Source organism: Magnolia sinica, chromosome 4 (genome assembly GCF_029962835.1).
Source record: "Magnolia sinica isolate HGM2019 chromosome 4, MsV1, whole genome shotgun sequence".
Classification (NCBI taxonomy): domain Eukaryota; kingdom Viridiplantae; phylum Streptophyta; class Magnoliopsida; order Magnoliales; family Magnoliaceae; genus Magnolia; species Magnolia sinica.
This window is the reverse complement of record NC_080576.1, coordinates 107,020,415-107,026,255: the sequence shown is the minus strand read 5'-3', so window position 1 is coordinate 107,026,255 and position 5,841 is coordinate 107,020,415. Positions and strand designations below refer to the sequence as shown.

General features: G+C 41.1%; 1 pseudogene; it reads left to right on the top strand.

Moving 5' to 3' along the window:
- The first annotated feature begins 3,031 nt into the window (after positions 1 to 3,031).
- Positions 3,032 to 5,475, top strand: LOC131243688 (G-type lectin S-receptor-like serine/threonine-protein kinase LECRK3; annotated as a pseudogene).
- The last annotated feature ends 366 nt before the right edge of the window (positions 5,476 to 5,841 follow it).

Genomic DNA, 5,841 nt, shown 5'->3' with positions numbered 1-5,841 from the left:
GGATGGGGATGAGTTTTGAGTCCTATGCCTAAACATAGGTCTTGAACTTGATGGTTAGAGTTGATTTTATAACGGGTCTCATTCCATGCTGCCAACCCCTTCATATCACAGAAACTTAATAAAAGTCTTAGCTAGCGAGAGACCCTTGGGATGAGCCAATTCGTTTGTGATCGGGTCAAAGGATGTGGATGAGAATAGATGGGTAAAAATGTCTTTTTACCCTTATTTATAAAGTAGAAAGCATGATTTAATAAATATAGAATTTAATAGTATTTTATAGTAAAATTAATATTTAAGAGAAAATTTCCAGTAAAAATCCATTTTTTTTTCATGTATGTGGCCTTAAAAAGTCCACAAGAAAACAAATGGGCAAGTACTAACAAGGGCCACAGGCGGCGGACTTCTAGATTTTGATAGTAAACACTTTCCTTCTCCTTCTTCCACACGCGATAAAATATGGAAAAAGATCCATCCAACTCTAGAAAAAAGGTCCCTAGAGAGAATGACCATCATACAAGTGTGCTTACGTGTATGACACGCACACCAACCTCTCACGACCTGGGCCCACTGCAGAGAGAGAATTACTTTGAAAACAGATTGAGTCTCGCTCCTAATCATGTATCCAAAAAGCATGGCCCAGACCACCAATTGCCCTATTTAAGGTTGAGTTGTATACTTGCACCAAGAGAGATGATAAGGGTTGGGAATGGGTCATGTCACCAAAAATTTAGCCCATTTAAATAATTGGGTGAGGTAAAGCTTTGGCCTAACCTGACCTGACACGCCCATATGGTGTATCAATAGGGTGGGTGAAACAACCCAACCTGACCGGACACATAATCCATCCCCTCCTGACCGGACACATAATCCATCCCCTCCCCACACCCCCCCCCCCCCCACACACACACACCAATCATATAGTTTTAACGAATCCTAAATGAAGAGAGAATCACAGTCAATGCATGCCAACAAGGCAAGATCAATAAGAACCAATGAAGGAGCAAGAACCACACTGCTTTAGATATAAGTGACAATAAACAGTAGCAACAGTACTTGGCATCCTGAGTGGGGTTGTTTGTGTCGGTTGAGCCCGATCTGATTACAATTAAATGGATCGAGTCTGCCTCGAGCACAAGAAATTTTAAATGGTCAAGTTGGGTCACAAGGTAATTGGTTGCAGGATGGGTTAGGGCCAGATTTGTTGGCCCGTTTATGAAATGGGTCAGGCTTAGGCTGACCCCAACCTGGACCAGTAACCCATGGCCAGGCCTAGAAAAGGCCAATGCCCAAACTGCCAGTTCAAAATCTGGAGATAGGTTGCACTTTTCTCGCCCTTTCAAGCTTGGTTTGATGGGCTTTCTCATTGAGTGGATTTCAAAATATGGTTTCTGCACTTTCTAAACAATACACTAATAAGCCATAAATGGGCGACGTTCAAGTAATGACATACGTGCATATTCCATCTTTCAATTCATCTTGCGGTCGTAGCCATCAAATAGTTGGACCTTTTCCCATAAAATGTATACTGTTGTTTGCCGGTTGGCACCTTTATCAGCCTGTAACTGACAATATGGACTATATAGGTCCTGACACGAGCCATATGGGTTTCAATATGCCCACCCAAATGATATTGGCATCTGTGCCTTTTAGAAATGAAGGCATTAGAGGGATTTTAGGAGTAACACCGATAGGTATAAGATGAAGGAGAGTAGACAGATGGTTTGGTCAGGTACAACAGAGACCATCAACTACCCCAATTAGGAGTGAGTTGTTGCAAGTTGAAGGCTTTAAAATGGCAAGAGGAAGGCTCACAAAGACATGGGTGGAGGTTGTAAAAAAAAGACTTAATGACCTATGTTCTAATAGAAGTTATGGCCTGCAAAGTTGGAATGGCAAAACAAAATTCATGTAGCTAACACCAAGTAGTTGGTATAAGGCTTAGATGAGGATGATGATGGACGACGATGTTCCCTGTATCATGTGACGAGGCCAAGATCCGTATGAGAGGCATTTTCATCTTTTCACTTTTTTCTCGCATTTTCCACATATTTCCTTCATTTAAATCATAGATGAAGGTTAGGGATTCAATTTTTCAACTTGAGTTGGGCTCTTTCTTGGAAATTATAACACGACTTCAGGAGCACAGTTTGATGAACCGTAATGAACAGGAATTATCTGATAGTCATGTTTATAAAATGATAGTATCTCAATTAGGATTTGAGCATATTAATCAGAAAAATTGCAATATCTTACACAGCTAAATAGCATATATTATATGCTTTGGGGGTGTTGATCTTGAAAAACCCAGCCAGGGGAGGTTCCAATTGCCGCCCATTGGACCCCTCACAGCGAAACATGCAGGGGAGGACCAAACCCTCCCGACGGTCTTGGAACTGTAATCACAGATGTTTTAACTCTAATCTGCAGTGATTCCCAAAACCCATAACAGTAAGATTGGCAATCCACCGAAGACTTTTCTAAGTCCAGCGTGCTTCTAACGCCAAAGACCAAAAGTTAGTTTTCAAAAAGTCACTTCAAGAGAGGTCATTCTTACCAAAGAATGGTTTGATACACCATTGAATTCATGAAAAAGACAAATAAATGTTAGATTCTATTTTATTTTATTTTTACTTATTCCTAATTTCTTCTGCATTTTTTTCTTGAAAAGAAAAAAATTACAATACCAATACCTGTGGCCTTCCTCTACTAAACAGACATTTATCGAACTTGGACCGTTGAGCCTTTCTTTTCATTTTAACTGTTCCTTCTATAACCACCTATTGACAAATAAAATCAACCATCCAATGTGACTATTGGGTATGTCATGTCAAAGACAGCCACATTCATTTGGATGGTTTGGATTAAGATCCATATATGCCATGGGCCTAGTTTGCTGGTGTTTGGATCATCTTGCTCTACCGGTGTACCAAATCTCCTGTGGCATTTGGTTTCTTTAAAGCCCACCTTCCTAACAATGAAGGCAGTAGAAGAGTATACAATACAAACTCCCTCTCTCCCTTCCATATCTCTAATGGCTGCCATCCTTCTCGTTCTCCTCTTTCTCTCAACATTTTCTACTGCAACAGCTCAACCAAAACATACAAACATTACCCTAGGTTCTTCTCTCTCTGCCACCAACAACTCCACTTCATGGTTCTCACCTTCTCGCCTATTCGCTTTTGGTTTCTACCAAGAAGGTGCCGGCTTTAGAGTCGGAATATGGTTGGAGACGAACCCAAACAAGACGATCGTGTGGACTGCGAACCGGGATGATCTGCCGGTTTCTAGCAACAGTAAAGTGATCTTACTGAACAGTGGTCTCTTTCTACGAACTGCTGGAGCCCAATATAAGATCATTTCAGTTGGAATCTCATCCACTTCCTGCGCCTCAGCTTCAATCCTTGATTCCGGCAACTTGGTTCTTTACAATTCTGATTACAAAAGCATCTGGGAGAGCTTCGGTTCCCCAACTGACACCATCTTAGGGAGCCAATCCCTTCTGTCGAATAATCAACTGTTGTCAAGCGTGTCAGAAACTGACCACTCGATCGGGCGCTTTCGGCTGTACATGCAATCGGACTCAAACCTTGTGTTGTACCCAAAAGACACTGGTGACAACGCTGCGGATTCATATTGGTCAACAGGGACTTTGAACACAGGATACATCTTGAGACTACATCTCTACCAAGATGGCATCATGTACCTAGTGAATGGCAGTGACTACAATATTAGTTTTGTGGCAAGACGCACCGTTGCTGACAATGGAATTGCCATCTACCGTGCGACCATCGACATTGATGGGATTTTTCGCTTGTATTCACATAGCTTCGCAATGAACGGTACCTCAACAATGACGACTGATTGGGCTGCCTTGTCAAATAAATGTCTGGTGAAAAATTTCTGCGGATATTACAGCTACTGCACTTTGGTGGATAACCAACCTGATTGCCTTTGTCTGCCTGGTTACAATTTTATCGATCCTGATCAACGGTTCAAGGGCTGCAGCAGAAGCTTCAGTGGGGAAGGTTGCATGGGCAAGAAAGAAACTTCTACATATTCCATTTTCACAATGGAGAATATGTATTTCGAAGATTTCTTTTATGCTATTTCTTCGATGCAGAAAGAAGACTGCAGAAAAGCTTGTTTTAGCGACAGTAGTTGCGAGGCCGCAAATTTTCAAAATGGGAAGTGCAAGAAACTTATGCTTCCGTTGAGGTATGGGAGAGCAAGCGGATCAGACTCAACTACGACTTTCATCAAGGTGGGTTCATCCACTAATTTCTCTCCAAATGCAACGAGTACAGTAGATGGTGAAAGCAAGAAAGAGTTACGTGTGAAGATTTTAATCGGAGGTATAATTCTTGCCACGTTTTCAGTTGCCAGCTTTGCTTTTTCCGGTTTTCTTATCTACAGGAATCAAGCACAAAGCTATAGAAAGATGACAGAAAATAACAATTTGGGCTTGTCTGAGGAGATTGTTCTGCGATCATTTTCTTACAACGAGCTTGTAAGAGCAACAGACAATTTCAAGGAAGAGTTGGGAAAGGGTGCATTTGGAACAGTTTATAAAGGGACCTTATACAACAGCAACAGAATGGTTGCTATAAAGCGTCTTGACAAAGTGGTTGAAGAAGGAGAAAGGGAGTTCCGTACTGAAATGAGGGCAATAGGGAGAACTCATCACAGGAACTTGGTGCGATTACTCGGCTTTTGTGATGAGGGTTCTGCCAGGCTTCTGGTTTACGACTACATGTGCAATGGATCACTTGCAAACCTACTATTCAAGGCCGAAAGCCAACCCGATTGGAAAGAAAGAATGAGAATTGCTCCTTGCTGTTGCTAGAGGCATCTTCTATCTACATGAAGAATGCGAGCCCCATATCATCCACTGCGATATAAAGCCTCAAAACATACTCATGGATGGCTTTCGGACTGCAAAGATATCAGATTTCGGGTTGGCAAAGCTGCTTATGCCAGATCAAACAAGAACCTTTACTGGGGTCAGAGGGACGAGAGGGTACTTGGCACCTGAATGGCAGAAGAACACACCAATATCAGTGAAGACAGATGTTTATAGCTACGGGATCATGTTATTGGAAATTATATGTTGCAGGAGGAATGTTGAGTTAGAGGTTGCAGATAATGAGATTGTTCTCTCTGAATGGGTTTATAGCTGCTTCGTGGCTGGAGAGTTGCATAAGCTTTTGGACGGAGAAGAAGTGGAGGGGAAGATTTTGGATAGGGTGGTAAAGGTGGGGTTGTGGTGCATACAAGATGAACCAGCACTTCGTCCTTCCATGAAGAATGTGATTTTGATGATGGAAGGGAACATGGATATACCCATTCCTCCATCTCTGACTTCATCCATGAACATTTCTTAATATGTTTGCTTCCTTTAAATGCATTGGTCTTTTTATCTAAAATGTGTTGTCTTTCATGAAAATCAATGTAAGTTTTAATTACTTGTGGTATCAATCTTGTTTCTCAAGCGATTTTCTTTATCCTCCTGAAGAGTTGTTTGGGTATGATGTCTTACAGTTTTATGTTTAATCTAAAAAATAAATGATAAATAAATAAAAGTTGTAAAAACGTATTGTATAGAAATTTTGTAGGAGTGTTTAACTAGTGACTATGGTTTTGCAATTCAAGGAGTGGTTTAACCATCAACGAGTAGTTTCAATGGTATTGCAGCGAAATTCTACAACTATCGTGAAATAAAAAATTCTAAACTCTCGAAAGAAAGAGCTATTGAGAAGAAAGGCAACCCATTGAATTGGTCCTTCTCCTCTCTCACCAGTATCATTGCAAATTTAAACTCCCCTACTCTGATAGTCATCTCCT